General features: G+C 41.7%; 1 protein-coding gene across 1 annotated transcript in view; it reads left to right on the top strand.

Moving 5' to 3' along the window:
* Window positions 1-2,503: 2,503 nt before the first annotated feature.
* The window catches only part of SLC29A1 (solute carrier family 29 member 1 (Augustine blood group)), an 84,102-nt gene continuing 65,101 nt past the window's right edge, over window positions 2,504-21,504 (top strand). Inside the window, exon 1 of the mRNA XM_063305064.1 lies at window positions 2,504-2,531. The gene's annotated coding sequence lies outside the window, so the exon portion shown is untranslated. The remainder of the gene's footprint in view (window positions 2,532-21,504) is intronic.

The raw sequence follows: 21,504 nt of genomic DNA, 5'->3' as shown, positions 1-21,504 counted from the left end.
AAGTGTTATTCTTTGTTCCTAAAAAGGGAGAAGAGAGGGCAATGCCCCTAAGCAAGCATTTTTACCCATACAGAAACTAAAAAGAAGGGAAGTTGACCTCTTTTGATATAGTTTGCTGCTAGCTTTTCTCTAGTTTATTGGCTTAGGCTGAGCCAGAAGCTGCCTCAGAACATAGTATAGATCAGTGTTTCTCAGCCTTGGCAGCTTGAAGATGTGTGGACTTCAACTCCAAGAATTCCCCAGCCAGCATGCTGGCTGGGGAATTATGGGAGTTGAAGTCCACCTATCTATAAGCTGCCAAGGCTGAGAAACACTGGTGTAGACAGAACTTCTCCAGAAAGATCTTTCCCTGACCTGGCCCTTCAGGTTTTCCAACCATGCGCCCATCGCCATTGTAACTGAGCCCATCCACCCTGCTACTGGTCATTCCTTTTTTATCTGTCCTTCTATATTTCCCAGCATTATAAACCTCTCAAGAGAACTAAGTCTTTAACATGTCCAAAATATAATTTGAGACTGGTCATTTGTATCTTAAGTGAGAACTCTGGGTTGATTTGTTCAATGATATGTTTGTTTGTTTTCTTGGCTATCCATGGTATTCTCAGGGGTCTTCTCCAACACCAACGTTCAAAAAATACTATCCTGCTTCTTCAAACACCAACTTTTGGTTAGATGGAATGGCACAGGGAGAACCTTTTCCTGCACAATTCTGATCTCTGTATGTATAAAACATCACAGGATCTGAGTATCTTTTCCAAGGCCTTTCATTGCTACTCTGTCATGTGTTAATCTGCGGCATATTTCTTGACAACTGTTACCTTCACTGTTGATAGTCAATCCTAAAAGGCAGATGCTATCCACCAATTAAATATCTACATTTGTCTGTTGCTTAACTTGTCATTAGTCCCATTTTTCCCTGTGCTCCTTGACTTTCATTACTAGATTTGCAGATCATTTGAATTTTCAGCTATCAAAGTAGCCTCATCAGCAGAGTGCAGGTTATTGATGTTTCTCCAATTTTTAAACCACGCTCATCCAAAGACTTGGATCAGAGCCATTGTTGGCCCTTTTCTTTACAGTATTTAACAAGATGGAGCAAGGATTCAGCAACACAATTTTCTGCAGGGAAAGTATGCAATCTACCAAGGGGAACCATTTCTTTAAGGACGGTTTAGTATTTCACCTAGCATTTGCCACAAAGATTGTATCAGGTGTTGCTAGATCCAGAGCATGCCTTCATTCTCCTTGGGATCAATTTCCAAAATACTGATGGGACTTAAATATCTATACAGAGCACAAGATACTTGTTACAGAAAAAAACCTGCATTTATTAGCTAATTTATTAGAAAGCTCATGGCACAATGTTAATTTTTTAAGCTCCAACAAGGCTTCTGTTTGTTTCTGCTACATTACACAGACTATGTCTGCAGATTTAATTCAGGTGCCCAGATGACAAACCATACAATAACCAAAGAGTCTAGGTTCACACAAGCCAAGTGCTAAAACTGAAATAATGAACAGGGTTAATGCTAACCAAGCTTTACAAATGGAGCAAACTCAGCAACTAAGTTTTTAACTGACCTGGTTAAGCACGTGAGGCAAACCCAGCCTATCAATCTTCTACCACTCTAAAGATTAAGCTACTGATTTTTGCCAGAATAAACCTCTTTTTTTTTAAGGGCAGTTATAAACGGCGATCAACTGTGGGAACTATAGTCTAAAATATGCGCAGGCCCTTAGACTGCTCACTCCCGGCCCCAAATGCACAGGAAGCCCAGAAGAGAGGGAGGGCTGGATGGAAAAGCGATCTGTACGTGCTCAAGAACTCTCCCACTATCAAGTCAATGTCCCAGCGCTGAGTCCTGCCTCTAAGGAAGTTTCAGGCAGCGCAAGGGAGACGCCAACCAGCGCGCTGGGAGGCAGAGTGCTGGTCTCCTGAGAGCACTAGGACCTGGGGATCCCTCAGCCGCTACAGATCCCTAGCAGGCAGCCGGGGACCTGGAAGAGAGCGGTGGAATGAAAGCGGGCGGCGAGTTTTGAGCTCAGGAAACGCCGGTGGGCAACCGAGGGAAGAAGACTTGCAGCCACATGTAAGGAAGCCCAGAACCCTGCTTCCTGGCTCAGATGGGGCGGCTCTGACTCTCGTGTTTCCTTCTTTGGGTGGAGGGAGCGGAGAGGCAGGAATATCGCTGCTACGAGGATCCTTCCGCCTCCCCCAGATGAGCTCGATTCCGTTCTGATCGTAGGGGCGGCGGCGGGGGGAGGCGGCGACGTTTTCGCTGACCGGCGGTGGCTCTCATTGGCCCGAAATCGGTGCTTTCAAGGTGGAGCTTAGTCCCGGAGCATTGCCTTCCTGGTAGCATTTGCACTTGGCAGCATTTGCATTTGGCACTCGTTGTTCCTCAGGAAAGTCATCTACCGCGAGAGTCAGGCCCAAGTGGGCTGCACGTGCTTCGGCTGAGCCCCGGAGGCAAAGAGTTGCTTAATAAGGAGTGTGCAGTTGGTACCCTCTCGCTGCGCTTGCACAGTTGGTTCGTCTGGGTCCATTGCATTTTGGGGGATTCAGCCATGGTCTGTTAATATATTGGAGTAACAAGATAATCCATAATATGGTGTATTTGTTTGATGTAACCTGGGCTTAGGGGTTAGCAGATAATGTGAGTGCAGCCTTGCAGTCAGCTTGGATTTTCCAGCCATTTCGGCGGTGAGAAAGGTGTGTGTTTGTGCGGGCGCGCTCGCGTGCTTTGATCATTATTACTTGTTAATGCACAAATCCCAGGAGTGATGTCTTATAGGGTCTTGTAGTTCATGGTAATAATAACGTCCAGGCGGAGTGAGGATGATGGAAGTTAGAATGTAATAGATTGAGAGGAAACCTAGTTGGAAAGGCGGCTAGGAGTACTGATTTGTTCTTGACCCTTAGCAAGAGAATATCATGAAATGCCCACTCCCGTGCTTGGCTTTAGAAGGTATTCTGTGCTGCCACTCAAAAACTTGTATAGAGCACCTGAATACCAGTTGAGGAGGAGGATTATTTCAACTTGCAGGCTGCCCAACTCTCAGTGACCTATTGACACACTGCTCTGGACAATGCAGAATACCAGCAGATGGGAGAAATACAGCGTTAGGCTTGGCATGTTTCTGATAGGGAGTCAGTAACCATCTGTGGAGTAAGGTCCAAAGGAATTGTTGATAAACCAGCCTGACTACACTTTTTAATGTTGACTAAAGAGTGGACATTTGCATGTAAGTCTAGCTGTGTTTTCTCCTCCACGTAGTTTGAATGAACCTTTTTGCTGAGTCAAAACAAGATTAGAAAGTGTTTGAATATCAGGTGCACTGGGGACAGGGACCCTTGTTTGTGTTGCCCTTGGTGTTTACTACCCAGACCAGATGTCTACAGGTCTCCAGTTTCTCAAGGTCACAGTCTTGTGAAGCACACAGCAAGGGATCGTTTCCTTTCACTGCTTCCAGAATAGCGCCCCCCCCCTCAAAACAGTTTGGATTGGAAGGTCAGTGGTGGTAAATATGCAACTAGAGGTGAGAGCAGGCTGCATTTGTCCAATCAGGGCAGGGAAGCAGGGATTGGGAGAAGCTGGAAGATTGCTTGTGATGCAAACATGTATATATTTTGGAAAGTGTGAATGTGGCAGGATGCACTTTAGGTCTCTTCACCTATCTTACCTCGAAAGGCATGCTCTTTACCTTCATGCTGCTTTTGCTTAAAAAAAATCTTACACACTTAAACAAAAAAAGGATTTGCCACTATCACCTCCTGGATGCCACTGACTGCGAGGAAGCACAGATGCTGGTTTTCTGGATGACCTTGGGACAGTCCTTGACATTTTCTCAGCCTCATCTTCCTTGCATTTGCTATGGAATGCTAGCGGTTTGGGAGGTGCATAAAGGAGAGATCTTTGTTCAGCTCTATTTGGGAAGATGCTGGAGGCTGCTTTTGAAATGTTCTAGAACTCCTTAGTTTCCATTTTATTTTGGACTTCGTTAGGAGACCTTCCCTAAGGAGTGAGGCACAATTTATGACCACTGTGTGGTTGGGGGGAAGTGAAGGAGGCAATAATCATAGCACTCTCTTGTGATATTGTGTCTGGTTTTACTTGGGAAGCTTAAAGCAGCCAGAATTCTCAATTATACAACAAATGCCTCTCTTCTCTTTTCTTGATGAAAACTATTAGAGATAACATGAATAATTTCTGAACTTTTTGTATGCTAAGCATAATCAGCAGAACAATATTTTGTTATCAAGTTAGATATAATGAATATACAGATGTATGGATTTAGTGTTTTAAGCCAGATGCCAATATGATTAATAGGTACCGCTTCGGTGGGCAGGTAACGGCGTTCCGTTTAGTCATGCCGGCCACATGACCACGGAAGTGTCTTTGGACAAACGCCAGCTCTTCGGCTTTGAAACGGAGATGAGCACCGCCCCCTAGAGTCGGACACGGCTGGACTTAATGTCAAGGGAAACCTTTATCTTTACCTATCTCCCCCCCATGGGGGACCCTGGGCAGTTCACAATAAAATGGCAGAAAATAGAAACACGAGTGGATATTTGGTAGCCTCTGTTGTGCTATTTGTTGTTACTAATATTCTTCAAATTTTATTTTATACTGTTTTTGCTCCTAAAAGAGTCCAGAGTGATGTACCAAAAAATCTGCTATAAAAGTAATCAACTATAAAGCAGGTTTCCATAGAACAAAAAGCCAAAGCAGCAGGACTGCAGCCTTTTCATACAGAGTTGATTGTTCTTGCTGTTGTGCTTTTTTGGTGGAGCGGTGATGGATGGTCACGCCAACCATGAGTTTGGTGGTGCCATACAGAGTAACAGACTTACTATATGATAAACCTGTGTGGGAGTTGAGGCCCAAAATAAATCAGAATTCAGTTGTATAGGATGGGGGACACCTGCTTTGGTAATAATGCTTGTGAAAAAGGTCTTGGAATAGTAGCTGACTGCAAACTGAGTATGTGTCAGCAGTACAATGTGGCTTCCAAAAATACGAAAGACAAAAAGTTTTACCGTAGCCTGTATCGACAGAAATATAGTTTCCAAATCATAGGATATAACAGTCCCACCTTAAGTACTGGGTCCATTTGTGGGACCACTTTTTAAGAAGGATTCAGACAAAGCGTAACAAGATCAAAGGAGAGTAAGTCCTCTGAAGAAAGAGTGAGGGAATTGGGAATGTTCAGCCTTAAGAAGATTAAGGAGTTATGCGATACCCCTCTCCAAATACCTGAAAGGATGTCACCTGGCAGAAGATCAAGATCTATTTTCCACTGTTCCAAAGTCAGGACATGAAATTATGGTTTCACGTTACAGAAAGACAAATTTTGATTCAGTGTTAAAAAACAAACTAACACAGTCCTTACTGTTAGGGTACGTTCCCTTTTACTGGATGTATTCCAGTGGAGGCCAGAGAACCATCCATTGGACATGCGTCAATTGGATTTCTGCAGCAAGTGGGGACTCCCTGGCTAAAATGGTCCCATTCAGCTCTGTGGTTCTGTGGAGGAAAGCAAAGTTACAGGGAGGAAAACCAGGTTGGAACCAAGACTTGATGAGCGACAGGTTATGTCCCAACATACCCTGGTTTTACCTGTAGTCGAGGTGCTGTGAATGTAATAATCGAATACTGATGTCAACTGTTCCCCTCTGCATGCATTCTTCAATAGCCCTTCTCCAACCTGTAGTAAAAAAATAAATAAAGAAACCATTGCTAGATTGCTTCAGCGAGCCATTCATTTAGAGTGCCACTTTGGTTTATTACTGACACTTGTGGAGAAGCTGGGTTTATTCATTTCTGAAGAAAAAAAGCCAACTGTTCTTATCGATGCCACTTTGTAAGGATAAAGCATCCTAAAACTTTACCTGTGACTGTCTCATAAACTTCTGACCATAATGGAGTGAGTATTTTCTGCATGTTGGCAAAATTCCTAGCAATAAACTCTCTGTGAGCTCTTCCTCTACTTTTTTTTTTCCTAGTGTTTTTCCCGCGGGCTCAGGGTGACAGAATAATTCCAGGGCTCTTGGTTGAACAAGAATGTGCAGGGGAACAATTGGGTTTACTTATGAATTTATATTTCCATCCTTGCTCTCTTTCTTCTAACTTCTGTTAGATTCTTCTGCTGTTTTTTTTTTCAAATGTGAGGCCGTAATGAGGATATTTGGCTTTTAACAGCCCTGTAACGTGGTCAGTTGTACTACCTCCATATAGGCTTTCCCCCAATCTAGGGGATGGGATGATTTGTGTTGAGCTTAGTATTGAGATATGCTTTGTGCCAAGAGCTCACAGTTTTAATTGATCTACTCTTGGGAGCCTGATCTTGAACACAGAATGACCATAAGCTCTTACCTTTTTTTGCCCAGACGGTTAATGTGTTTTAGGATAAGGTGATTTGCGGCTAGATGCTCTCTGGGTGGGGAGCCTTTTTTCAGTTGAGGCCACATAGGGGAAATCTGGCAGTGAGTGCGGTCAGACGCTGCAGCAGATGAGGCCAGAGCAATCCCAATGCTGTCTGAGCAATTGTGGGTAGGATTTGCAACTGTCTGGATTAAATACTCTTGTTCTGTGCCGCCCTGTGATTTCTCTTCAGTTCTATTCTATTTCCCATCAATTATTCAGTGTCTCCTTTTTTTGTGGTATCTTGTCTTGGCAAGCCACAGGAAATCATGAAAGTGACTGATAAAACTAAAGCCCTGTATTAGGGCTAGCTCAGTTTCCTCAGAAAGGAGTCAAGTGTTGATACTCTTCCCTGTGCCTTCTCTGCCACTTGGTTTTTGTTGTGTTTTCCTTCAGCTTTTGCCTTTCTTGACAGAGTCCATTAGGAATGGGGTGAGCTACAAGTATTATGAAATAAATAAAAAACCTCTTGGAAAAGCAAAAGCAAAGATCTCTCTTATTACTTTGCTGTTTTGCTTGTTTATCCCCAGAGTTCTTTCCTGTTTGATACCATAGATCTTAGAATTGCTACCCAAGTACGTTAGCTCTTAAGTTCCTGCCGTGTTCCTCTGCATCTGGCCAACCTTGGCTGATTTAGAAAGCTAAATAAGGTCAGGATTTACGAGTCCATGGCTAAGAGACTAATGCTGTAGGCTACCCTGAGAAGTTAAACACTCCACAAGAAACCAACAGCAAGTCACTGCTGTATCATCTAAGTAAACTCTATGAATGTAGCCATGTAAATTATCAGGATTTGAGCTTGCATCAAAGGCAGCCTGAATTGTTGATACTCGGAGCACAACTGTGCTTCTGCGACTGTCATTTTCAGACATGTTACTCTCCTTTACTTTGCATTACCCAGAGCCAGTGTGGTGTAGTGGTTAGACTGGGGAGACTCTGGTTCAAGTCCATCCTTAGTCATGGAAGCTCACTGGGTGACTTTGAGCCAGTCCTGTCTCTCAGCCCAACATATATCATAGGGTGGTTCTTGTGGGGAAAAACAGAGAACATATGCCACCTCAAGCTCCTGAATGAAAGATGAGATATACATCTAACAAATAAATAAATTAGCTTTGTCTGCTTCTCAATGGCTACTTGAAATGATCAAGGAATCCTTCTCTGAGCAGATACCTTTAGAGCTTAAGATGGGTTTGGGTAGATAATTCCTGCACAATAATTTCAAATAGCAATTATCATGTGCCCCTGCCTAATATCTCAAGAGATTAACATCGTGAGCAAAGAGATGAAAGACTTCTTCTTCCCCATGATGGCTGGGGAATTCTGGCAGTTGGAATCCACACATCTTAAGGTTGCCAAGTTTGAAAACACTAGTCTAACCTCATCAGACGATATTCTGTCCTCCTCATTTTATGGAAAAGAAATTCCTGCTGAGAAACCTTCCATTGTGTTAAGGTCTGGTGGGAACCAGAATGGCCTGGTTATATGTGCTAGGCTGCAAAGCTCTATTGTTATGGAACAGACTAATCAAAATGTGATATTTATTCTGCTTTCTGGAAAGCACATGTCTTAGACCCAGAGTAGTATGTTGAGAGCTCATCTTTTTTTTTACATCTCTGGAAGTTCCCCCACCAAGAGTACACCCATGAAATCCAGTGGCAAACAATTAGATAAAGGCTTTCTGGTGTTCTGGTTCCTTTTGATAAGATATAAGATGATATAAGATGGTATAAGATATAAATCATCTGCATTAAGCTTCCTTATTTCATTTTAAAAAAACAAGCCGCCACCCCCCCATGAAAAAAGAAAATTTCATCCCTGCCCCTGTAATGACCAATGCATCATTATCATGCCCCCTGCAAACTTGGCTACCACATAATTTCTCACAAGTGCAGCCTCTGCACTAAAAACATATTTGAAGGATGGCATTTTTAGAAAAATAGAAATGAAAAGTAAAATAGCACAAATTAGAAGACAAAACAATGAATTGGTATCATATACGTATAGCAAAGCTTTGCGATAACAGTATGCTAAATTTGCTTCAGTCATGTTTTCTGGAACAGCTCTGGTTCTCCTTTTTTCCATAAAAGGTTCAGGCTTAAAGTTTTCAATCAAGCTGTTTATATAGTCAGTAAGCTTGTTTGGGAAATACATTGACCAGTTTCCTCCCATAGCAACTTGCCAAAAGATAGAAACTTGATCAGGAGTAAGTCTAGATCTTCTAATATTCCCCCCTGTACCTTTTCTGCTTTACAGGTAGTCCTTGTTTAGCGACTGCCTCATTTAGTAACCATTCACAGTTGTGATGAAAAAGTAACTTTATAACCAATCCTCATATTTATGACCTTCACAGGTCTGTAAAGTAAAGTAAAACTGAAGTAAGATCATATGCATAGTCGTGGTTTTGCTTAACAACTGCTCCTAACAACTGAGTTGCTGGTCCCAATTGTAGTCACTAAATGAGGACTACCCATATGTCCTGTAGAGATGGCATGGAAAGTGTAGGGGCCAAATGGATTGCCATATGTGGTCTCTTCTGCACGGTCACTACCCTTGCCTCTCTTACCCTCTTTGTAGCACTGAATGTGTAGGTCTCATCAAGGAGCTCTGTCCCTTCCAAGTTGCTAGCCCATATTTCCTCCAACTGGCCAGTGGAATAGTCCCTTTCCTTTCCTGGGAAGGAGAAAAAAAACATAGATCCTCACTATGTTAAGGCATATTTCCTTTCTCTCCCTTTATTTTGCCTGTATAGTAATAGTGTTGTCACTATGTGGGGAGAACAGCAAAATTTCCCCTTGGAGCAACAGGAGGACCTCCCATCTCCAAAGGATGCTGCAAACTAGCTTTGTATTGTTTCTTCTGAAGTTGTGGCTGAGCCACTCTGAGGCCCCATGACACTGCAGGCATAACTGTACCACACTCAGATTGGCCCTGCCCTCAAATCTCACTAGAAGTTTCTATATTTGTGTGAGTGTGACTTTCTCACATTGTGCTAAAGGTGAATGCAATATTGTCATACTATAATTTGACTTCTGGCATTTTATGCTGGGCTCTATGCGTACCAGGCTTAACCCTGAGTATAGTAATTGATGTGCATGCTTGATGTGCTATAAGCAGAAGCAGCAAGAATGGATAGTGTGCCTGAATGGTCTATGTCATTTCCTAACTGGACATCTAGCAGATGTGTTAGAACTTCAGCTCCCAAAATTCCAGCCCTGTTCGGCCTTTGGGAATTACAATTCCAGACATCTGGAAGGCAGACTAGAGAAGGAATGCTCCAGGCTAAGAGTTTCCCATTCTTGCTGAGTTCATCAAGCTATTGCAGATACTTAATTCTATAAAACACTTAATCTAATCCCTCATGAGCCTCATGTGATTTCTTGATCCTCGCTAGGTTAAGGCATATTTCCTTTCTCTCCCCTTATTTGGTCTATATAGTAATAGTGTTCTGTTCTCCGTATCAGAGGTCTAGTGATTGTTCCAGTTGAAGAGTATCCTGTTTCGTTTTATTTCCATAAATCTTAAGGTCAGAAAGTCCCTGGTTATAAATTCCCTCTCTAGTCTCTGATGTGGGCATAACTTAGATCTATTAACAGTCTAATACCTCTGGAAGACTTAACAGCTGTTACTGCTCCTGGTAGATTCCAGGGAAACAAGGCATGACTATGCATACTGGTTCAAAAGTTGAGAAAAGCCAGTGGTTTCTATAAGTGTAACAGCACAGCACATTTAGTAATTGAGAAACTAATAATTACATCCAAAGCAGAAAAGCGTATCCAGAGCAAATGATGTCATTCTTTTTAATGCATGTGTGAGTCTTGAGATTATTTTTTAGATAGCTGCTCTTCTCCCAGTGGGGAAGGGCGATGGCAGATCAGGTGTGGTTTAGGGCCAGGTGAGCACATTTTGAAGGTTGAGTGAGGCTTGCTCTGGGACTTTCAGTGGCACTTTGGGGAGTATACTCAAGAAATTGTGGGTGGAATCAAGATAAAATCTAAAGTTCATCTCATGTAATTGATTTTTGCATTTAATTTTTTTTTAATCCATTCAATCATGTCCAATTCTCGGAGACTGCCTGGACAAGTCCCTGCAGTTTTCTTGGCAAAGTTTTTTGGAAGTGGTTTGCAATCGTCTCCTTCCTAGGGCTGAGAGAGAGCGACCGGCCCAAGGTCACCCAGCTGGCTTTGTGCCTAAGTCAGGACTAGAACTCACCGTCTCCCAGTTTCTAGCCTGATGCCTTTACCACTACACCAAACTGGCTCCTAAATTGTGTATTAAGTGTAATTAATTAAGTGTAGTTTATATGATTACTCTCTGGTCATGTATTTAATAATTACCTGTTTAACGTTAAAAATGCAGTTCAGTCACAACCTTTGGAGGATTCTGAGGGTTATATCCCGAGGCCTTGAATGACAGAGCTCTGCTTTCATAGCATTGGCAAGAGGAAAAGCCACATCATTACATCTACTTTTTTCCCCTAAAAACTGAGGCAATCACAAAGCTCCTTGCTCGTCATTTCTGTCTAGGCTATCTGTTTCTTGGAATCTCCTTCCTAATCTGATTCCTTTCCTGCATGTATAGTAACAGTCCTCATTCCACTGACTTGTTCCCAAAGGTCAGTGAATGTAATGTACTGTACAAAACTGTGCTTACCTGCTGAGGGTGAGAAAAGGGACAAGAATTTTCCAGATGCCCATAGGCATTTCTTTTCTATTTATGGTGATACTGTATACAGCAGCCTTAGCTTAACAAACCATACAATTCTATACAGGCAGTTTCAAATGGAGCTTTCTACAGTTCCTTATCTGTTTTCCTCCCTGCCTCATGAAGCTTCTTTCTGGGCTTGCTTCTATCTTGGGAGGAGAACAGGAAGAGGGAAAAATAACTCTTTTCTGGGCTTTTTGGATTCCACCACCTTCGTCAAGCTGTCCTTGCTGCCCTCTGGTCTTTTTCTCCAAAAATTGCAGACCTTTCCACCAGCTAGCTGGCTCAGCAGATCTCTCTGTCAGGTTCTGCATGTTCCTGTTGGGTTTCCAACTGCAGAGTCATCTTCCTTGTACCTTGTTACAATATCACCAGTCCACATTGGACCAGAACAACTCTAGGGATGCCCAACGGCATCCCCAAACATCAGGTCAAAAAATAAGATAATGCATGTTTGCAGTTTGTCCTCCAGCCCCTCTGGAGGGAATCTGTTTGGAGAGGACAGTGCTAAGCAATTTCTTAAAGGGGCCATTCAAACATGATCCAGTGCATACTCATTTAGAAGTAAAGTGCATTAAATTCAGAAGGACTTATTCCCAGGGAGGTGCAATTAAGATTACAACCATTGTTTTATTGTGATTAACTCTTCTCCAAAGATATTCTTGTATGGTAGCAATTAAATATATTAAGCAGAATAAGCTTGGGGTCATAAGTGACACATTTATCTATAACAGACTTCATTCCAAAATGCATAGATTTGAGGACAAACAGTGCGTAAGTGAGGTAAAGGAATTTCATGATATCTCTCTAATAACTATTTACAGATGTTGTATTCATTATATCTTATTTTTAATTGGCAGCAAATGCCAGCATAATGAAAGATTCTTGAACACCTGATTTCATCTGATGTTTTAGCCAAAGGCTTTCTCTCCTTTTTAAATGGGCTAATGGGCCATCCAGTGTCCCTTGTCATGCTTTTCTGTGTAAATATGATTGCATTATAGGGCCACATCTGAATTATTATTTTTCACAATGCTGTCAAGATTTTGTTGTTGCAGTTATACACCTGCTGCTAGCTTTGGTGGAAAACGGTCAAATAAAAGCAATAAAATTGTAGCCAGCGGTCATCCAGCCAAATTGTGAAGAATCAACAGTATTCTTGTTTCCTCTAGAACAGCCTTTCTCAACCTTTTGACCCTGGAAGAACCCTGGAAATATTTTTATGCCTTGGGGAACCCCTGCACATTCAGGCTCAAATATAGGCCAGAAGTTACAAAATTAGTATATTTATTTCATGTGTAGGCCTGTATATATGCATTAATGATGTTCTTAAACTAATAAGAAAGAATGAAACTTACCTCTTTAATGTGAAGTTGCCCAAATTTGAAATAATTTTTAAAGTAAATTGTGATCTCCCAGGGAACCCCAGTGACCTCTCACAGAACCCTGGTTGAGAAACCCTGCGCTAGAAGGCCAGTGAGCTGTCCTTGGTGAGTGTGAATCGGGTGGCCCCAAATCAGCATATAGAAGGTAGTGGCCCATGGGCAGGAGGATGATTGGTGCCAAGGTGTTAACACCAATTAAAGAAGTCACAGAAACAAAAGTCATTTGGGTGCCTGAGATATAAAATCCAAAGGACACTCACTGTGGCAGTAGAACTATGCAATAGTAAACCTAAAGGATGAACCGCTTGTCTGTAAATTTTCTCATGGTCTGTCATTTAGGGCAGGCAAATTTAATCTTCCAGAAAGAATTTTTATCAAGAAGTAGAATGCTAAATAGGATCCGAGCTGATTGTTATCAGAATGGGATCTGCATTATGCTACTTCTTGATCCCATTATCGGCAAGTGATTTTGCACAGGCATGTGATGCTCCAGTCTGGACTTCAGCCTGAGTAGTGCAAGGAGGGAGGGTTATTGATGCAAGTGTTCAGTACTGAGACCTGAAGAGACTGGGCTGTGGAACATGGTTTCTGATTTTCATCTTGCTCTTACCCTCCCATGAATGCACTGGGTGGCCTTACGCAACCATTCACTCTAAACCTGTACTCCTCCATCAGTAGAGTTGTGAATAGTAGGTACTTTAATAAGTACTGTCCTAAGGATTAAACCTTAATCATGCATATATAAAAGATCCTGAACACTGAAAGTCCTATCCTGAAGATGATGACGATGATATTTGTCAAGGATTGCCTTCTGTCATCTAGCATTATGCTGATGATGATATTTGTCAAGGATTGCCTTCTGTCATCTAGCATTATGCTGATGATGATATTTGTCAAGGATTGCCTTCTGTCGTCTAGCATTATGAAAACTTACTGGACTGAGATAAGGATTGCAACCAAGATGAAGAGAGAAACTTTCTTTCAACCATTTTTCCAAGATGCTCTACACATTGATTAAACATCATTTCCCCAATCAACAACAACAAAGATCCCAGTTTAATCTGTGTATGTTTTCATTCTTTCAGTAACACGGCGAGCACAGACCTTTATCTTTGGGAAAATGGGGGATAAATCCCTGGCGCCCAACTTTGGGCTAAGATTCATATTGCAAAACATCCTGTTTAGAACGTAGAGTCTCTATGGCACCACTTCAGGAAAGAGCTGTTGGCTTTGTTTTCTTACACAAGATAGAACAGGGTAGACCGCTGCCAAGGGGAAATTGGAGAACGTGCTTGTTTCTTCGCTGCAGTTAATTTGGGTGATGGAGGAGTCCCTCTTTTGGGGGATATGGGCAGTGATGGAATTTGATAAATAAAATGCAGGAATATCTACCTGCCTGGCAAACCAGTCAAAGGAAAGGTGATGTGGCTGAGTTTTCCAATGATCAGATTGCCAGGTGACTTCTGATAATCAGATGGCCATTTTTTTTTTAGGGGAGTAGTCAGCCCTGCTGCCCATGCCCTTGTCATTCCTTCCCTATCAGAGTTCTGCCCAGTTAATCTATGTGAACTTTGTCTGTTCTGCATTAGCTTCTAAGATCTAAGCAGTAAACATACCCTGAATGCTTTTAAGATTTTACCCTAGAGACATCAGCAGTACACAAGATTTCTGCCCCCAAATATTTTGAACTTCTGACTTGGCTGTATGAAGTAATGGGAAGTAGTTCAGTTCAGCATCACTGAATTGCCCTGTGCTGAGTCCAGGTTTTTTTTTTTTGGTAGCATGAGCATGAGAAATTGAGTTACTCTTCAGAGCCCTTCCCCTTTTGGAAATACTGTGTATTGTAAAAGTGTCTTTATATCAGAATGTCCTTTAACAGGATACAGTAAAACCGAGTGGAATTTCTGGTTTGTTGGAATGTTTTCTCCCATCATTGCTATGTTGGGCACCAGTTTGTAACTAGCCCCTGAAAGAGCTAATCAGGTCTAGACCACAGAATGTGATGAGGATGTGTCGGTCTCCTTTTCACCAAGGGTTGTGTGTGGCAACCATGTTCAGCCTAATCTAAATCAAGACCACAGAGGAGGCTTAACCCTTCCCCTTCTACCAGATTTCAAATGAAAATGGCCCCAACTCCAGTTGCACTTGATCCCTAAGTAAAGCCATACAGCAGACAAGGTACATTGCTGCCAAGTAGGTGCTAGTCCAATCTTTTGCATTTCTATACTTACAGGAACTATACAAGTCAGGCAGGAAATCTGGATCCTTCCTTATACCAGGCTGTGGAATCATCCAGCACTAACAATGGGAACTGGTCATACCACCATCCAAGCCAGGTGCTTTTGGGTCAGAGATGCTTTTGCAAAAGGGGACACAGCAACAGGGCAACATTTTCAAATTGGCCCTGATTTTACCCAAGCAATAAGAATCAAGTCATTTGTTTCACAATGCAGCACAGGCTAGAGAAGGTTGCCATGTTGCGTTGCTTATCATAAATCATCACTGGCTTATGCCTTAAAGCGGTCTTTCCCAATCTAGTCCCAAAATGTAAGATTAGAGTTTCAAAATTATCTGAAAAGCATCAGATTGGAAATAACTGCTAAATATTGATCTGTTGCAATGTAAATTATGATCGTGGGAGGTCCTTAAGTATCCAATTACCTTGTCTACTAAGATGGTGCATTTGAGGTCGTCCTTTCACTATCTCCTAATAAAGGAAGGACCTAGAGTATAGCTTGTATAAGTTGCTTTGTTGTTTCTTTTACTAGGCCAAGGGTTACAAGCTTCTTGTCAGGAATCCCTTTGAGAGAGGGAAAAACAGAATTGGAAAAATAGTGTGACCAAATCAGGGGTCTTGCTTTACAATTTGCACCTGTTTTGCCTTTCTCAATGACATTAATGTGTTGTGTTTGATAGTTGTAATCTTGCTAGCTTTGGAATTCAATTCCATCAGTGCAATGGATAACACCATTTTAACACTCCCATTCTATTACTGAATTGCAAAATATATCTTCTCTCCCCCACCCACCCACCCACCCACCCACCCTGGCTGCTTCCCTCTCTTCCACAGGGTGTACTATCCTGTTGCATGGCATCTGTGAACTCTTCACTATGACTCCTTTTCCTCTGTTTTTATGTATACCCAATGAGTTTGGTGGCAACAACATAAAAGCCTTTCATTAGTCATGCAGTGTGTTTTCTTGGCTGTAATGGGTTGGGAAAACTACTGTTGACTCCATATTAGGCTTTAGAATCAGAGGAGAGGACAAACATTGCAGGTACTTGTCCATCCCCTTTTAATAGATGTTATGTTTCTATAAAACTATGGGAAAGGGCCATAAACAATGGATGTTTGAATTCCCCACAGCATGCATTTGATCAGTAGTGTTACGCAATCTTGTTCTAGCTTTACATGGATATCAATGCACGTCATGGATAGAAGCATTATGGGATCAGATTGGTTCCTGGAATATTTAACAACAACCAGTTGGAACAGGATCTTAGCATAGAAGTAATACACGAACGTTCTTTACAGTGTGTGTCAAACTGGTGCTCTTATACAATGAGCTCTTTTGATGCAACAGGTGTTGAATCCTCTTGGATGTTCTGCATCATATTGGGAGATAATTTCAGTGGCAAGGAGGCTGTTACTCAATAACCATTTGCCAGTGATGTGGGGCAGTGGGTGGAGTCATTAAGATGAAAGAAAATGCAGAGTGTAGGTTGATGAGGAAATGAGGGAGAGGAGCTGAGAAAGAAATATGTGTGTGAGAGAACATATTGGTGATTGTTTTCTAAGATAAATGCTTAACAACATCAGCGAAACACTTTGCAGCTGCATTTGCACAGCATGGGAAGTGTGGATAGTTTTTATTCAGGTTACGTTCTTTTGTGTTATACATCAAACCCATATGTTTAGTTGATAGGCCAACATATTGTGCACATTTGACACGGTGAATTCAGGAATCAGGTTGAGTGTGTTGAGCAAACACAGCCATTGAGTTGTAGTAGAGGAAAAAGACCAAAGGGGGTGCTGGGGTAGTTGGGGTCATTTTCTTATATTAATGTTTCAACCCCAAAATTTCCTTATTTTCCTGCATTAATTTTGTTTGGTGAATGGCATGCACAGAAGCAGTTTAACTGTTTGCTACAGTTAGATGTGTAACAACTCTTGCCTCCATTAGAATTGACAACTGGTGTGTGTGCACAAAATAAATATACAAAATCAATGGAAACCCACCCAGCCCCCTTGCTTGTGAGAACTGAGCTTGAGAGGAGGCTGTACCCAACAAAACCACTGATAAGGGGCCCTTGCAGCTCTGTTTTTAACCCCTGGCTGTCTCTCTCCAGCTTATAGTATTCCTTGCATTTGGCAGCTGCCTCATTCTGCCTAATGTTAGAGCCAGCTTGGTGGTTTTCCACGCTTAATTATCTTATTAAAAACTGTGGCTTAGATCCAAGCAACTGTACACAATAAGTACAGATTTGGAACCGGAAGCTGGTAGCTCAACATGAGAACCACTTTACCCTCCTAAGAAAATAGCAAAATAAGCCACTTCTTTGCACTCAGGCTGACTCTTGTCCTAAGTGAAGAGGTTAGGAGAACCAAAGCTGTTCAGGTCTTGGTATTTAGAATTTTGGACCCTTAAAGCTATTGGCTTCCTAATAATAATATCACCAGCAAGGAGCTGTTGTGAAATCCAGCTTGGGTTATTTATGTTTGTTCTGTACACACTTGCACACACTACAGCACAGCTCAGGTAGAGAATCATGCGGTGCAATTGTGTGGAATGGGCACAGTGAGAATCTCCCCAAAGCTGGGTCAAAGCCAGAGCTACAGACAGTGCCAGTTTGTTTCTGCTTATTGAGGCAGAAGGGCAATGCTATTAATTCCTGATAGTCACAAGACAGGACAATTAATAGTTCTCCCAGACTGGCTGTGAGTGCCCGATGGCTTCCACAGACAGCCACGTTGCTAGGCGGAAAATATCACCACCTCAGGCTGGGTCGCAGCAAATGGTCAAATGGTGGGCATATATTTGCATGCCATCATTATTCATTGGGCATAATGGCCCCTTTGGAGGATGGTGAATTTGAAATCTCATGGACTGCTGTACCTGTGTCACTTAGGGCTTGGCTGATTACATCTGGTCTACCATTTATCATTCAGGAGGGTAGAATGAGATGCCTTCCAAGACTCATGTTTCTCCAGCAGAGGGCAGTCATTCCATGTACTGTATTGCATTATTATAACAGCACCCAATATTTAATTTGGGAAGATCTCATTATCCTCAATATATAATTTCATTTTTAAGCTTTCTTCATTGTATTTGCACATGCATCTTCAAAGTTGGCTCACCAGCTTGTAACTGGGTTGTGGACTGTTCATCTATTCATCACACCAGCAGCATAAAACAAATAATTACCTGGGAACTTATTACAGTCACAGAATAATATAGGTGTTACTACAGGAACTCAAAATTTCTATGCAGCAGCATTTGTTTCTAATACCAACCTCGTCTTTCCAGTTAGCCTATATTAGTGCAGTACTGTCATCTTCAGCAATGTGGATGTATTGAACTGAACTCTAAAATATAAAATTAGGGTTAAGTATAATTCAAAATTGGTTTTAGGATAATACCTTTATTAGGGCAGTCAGGAAGGAAAAACCTGTGGCTCTAATTTGGACCTCCCCCCTTATGATTAATGAGGTGGCCAGTGGGGGCAAGTTTACCTAATGAAGCAAAATTACTATTATGAAGTATTTGCCTGTTGATTGCAAGCACTGATTCTAGATTGGATTTGGTATGACTGTGTATATTGAATTAATCTTATCTGATTGGAATCAAGCCTTGAGATTTTTAAATGAATTTTACCACCAGGAAAGTATGCTTAGAATTGCTGTCTAATTGTCTCTTTCTGCCTTGCTTTTTTCAATGGTTGATTTCTCTAAGAGTTGAGCATTAATTCTCCCAGGCCTAATTGGCTGTTGTTCAGGAATATAGTTCGATTTTTTAGAGAGCATGTTGCTTTGGTATTTGCTTCAATAACTTGTATGGTTTTATTAACTGTCTTACTACCACCTCAGGGACTTGCATTTTATTTAATTTATCCCAAATATACTCACATTCTTCTATGCAAGCTTGGATCTCTCATCTAGAGACTACTGCTATCCATATCTCACCAATTAGGAGGTACTAACACACTTAAGATAGCACTTCTTTGCTAGTCATCTATTGAGTTTTAGAATATGGATCACTGGAAAGTATAAAGACTAAGCTTGGGAGAAGCAAGCTGACACTGATCTTTTAAACTAGTAATTCTGTAACCAGATGTATGCCTCTGTCTCTTTCCTTAACAGCTGCTATCACTCACTCACACCCAAACCTCTCTTGATTGAACCATGGCAACTAAATCTCTTTTTGCTTCTGGGCCCTTAAAATGGATGAGAATGGAGATGTAGTTCTGTGGTAGAGCATTGCTTTGCATGTGGTCAGTCCCCAGTCTCTTCGATTAAGGCTAGAAAAGACCTTTTCCCTGAAACTCCACACAGCTATTGACAGTCTCTGTTGTTTCATTTCATATTGTTCCATTAGTAATATTTAACTGAATTTATGTACTGCAATAACTACAAACACACACATTATGGTAATACCATTATGGTAAACCTGGCCACTATTTGCCTCCTGTTTCTTCTGTATCTGATGGAGAGCTTCCATTCTTAGGACGCTGTGGATTCCTCGGGTGAATCTGCAACTAAGTGGAGGTATGTTTAAATATTTACCGAAGAACTCATCTTGATGGTCTTAAAGACAAGCATTTTACGTTTATTTCCTGGTATATTTTATTTTGTTTGGGACAGTCAATTAAGCAAAGACTTACAAGGCCAGATAAGGAGACAAAAAAGCTGTGTTTCAGCTCAGAAATGGTCTCAGCTTGTCCACAGATGAGAACTGCAAAACAAACAAATCCTCCTTGCCTACTTCCTAATGTCATTAAGATGAGCTCACTGATTAGCCAGCTAAGGTCTCTGAGGATAAAAAAACCACCACCACCATCAACACATTAGCAAACAGTAACATGACACAAACCATTAAAGGGCCCATTAAAGTTAGAGGCAGCCCTGAAATTTCACAAAAAGGCCTTTTGTTTCTTTTAACACATTGCACACACCTCTGCATTGAAGAACATGGGGGGGAGGTATTTGCAGGGAAGTATACTGTATCTACATCTTCAGGATCCCAGTTTACATATTATGATTTAGAAAAAAGAAAAGACACCTCCCAAGATCTAGGACTCTGTAATTTGCGAGAAGTCAGTCTTCCTCTGCCTTCCTCTCATCAATTTTCTGATCCTTTCCCCTTGTAGTTTCCCTTCCCCAAATTGTTCCTTGTTGCTTTGTGCTGGCACCACTAAAAGCCTCCTTAGGTACAGTATAAAGCTATAGGAAGCAATCAGGGCTTCCTGTTCTTATCACTGTACCACCAAGCTTAACTCCTGGGGCCCACATGCAGAAAAAACCTGCCATTCCACCTCTGGAGTGCTTTTTTCCTCCTTTGGAACAGGTTGTGTTGGCACCACACACCTCAGCCTTTGTTCTCCTGGTTTCCCTCCTTCTGTCAAGCAAAGATAAGTCTTCGTCTTCAGCTTTCTCTTTACTCCTGACATATGGTTTGGAGTATCTAAGAGCTGCCTATTCCCATGCAAAGCCACCTGCATCCAGTACTGAGTTGATTTGCAGAGGCCCCTTTTCTAGAAATTATCACCCTCTGACATAGGAAAGTGGCAAGCAGCAAGGGAACCTTCTCGACTGTAGACATTAGGGGGAGAGATGTAGTTAGTGTTACCAGGAGGAGTCTGGTGGCACCTTTCAGATTAACAAATTTTATTAAGAGTTATAGCTCAGGAAAACTTACGCCTTTTAATAAAATGTATTATTCTGAAAATGTGTGACCAGACTCCTCCTGATTATTGATTGTGGGACTCTATGCTTGCAGGGCTCTCCCCCAGGAAATGTGGTTTGACCTTGGCTTAGTCATTGTGGAAAGTTTGTAAAACCTGCCCTACAGAGAGTACCTGCATATGCTCCAGTGAGGCACCAGATGGTTACTGGTACTTTTATACTGACACTGCTGGATCTCTTTATTTTTATAGAACAAGTCATCCAGAAGATGTTAATGGAGTTGCTTCTTTAGGCTTTCATTAACAGTCTTTTTCTTCTCTGAATGACTTGGCTCAGAAGAGACTTCTTAAAATAAAAGTGCTAGAATTGCTTTATGCATAGACTCAAGATAACCCTCTTCTTCTGGCTCACTTTCACCAAACAGCAATAAGACAGTATATATAAATTCTGTCTCTTAAATCCTACCTCCTGCCAAATCAAATATTAAGTGATGGTTTTATCATCATTATACTAGCTAAGGTATCCAAGAGGTAGTGTAATCTAGCAATGACATGAGACACCTAGAGAGGAGGCTAGTAGCAAAAGAGTAGTCTGGGCTAGTCCAAGGTTTTAATGAATTAGTAGCAACTAGGCATGGTCTAGGCATAAGTGAAGGTCATCTGACTGATAACTAAGTCAGAGGTCTAGATATCAAGCCAGGTTATCAGAGACATTTCCCCCAGTATTCCCAAACAGTCAAGAAATAAGTCTTGCACTCCATCTCATTCTGTTCATTGGTCCTCTGCCAAGCAGCAGCAATACTTTCATGGGTCAGAGATTTGAGTTTCAGGGCATCAAGAGCTGGAGGGGACCGGCTCCAATCCTGATTCCATGCTAAAAGTCTAGTTTTTAGGAGCAAGGGAATACCTGCAATGTCTGTGTTATCGTCATCTGATGTTATCGTCTCTGTCAACCCCACAAGGTAAACCAGATCAAGAAACAGATGCTGTGTAGGCCTAAAACTACTTTAATTAGAATGACTGTAATAACAGAATCTTGCAAGTCTGAATGTGCTTCTCCTTTTTTTATCTTTATGTAAATTAGGGAGGTG

The sequence above is a fragment of the Candoia aspera genome, chromosome 1 (assembly GCF_035149785.1).
Source record: "Candoia aspera isolate rCanAsp1 chromosome 1, rCanAsp1.hap2, whole genome shotgun sequence".
In the NCBI taxonomy this organism is placed as follows: Eukaryota; Metazoa; Chordata; class Lepidosauria; order Squamata; family Boidae; genus Candoia; species Candoia aspera.
This window is presented reverse-complemented; position numbering and strand designations above follow the sequence as displayed.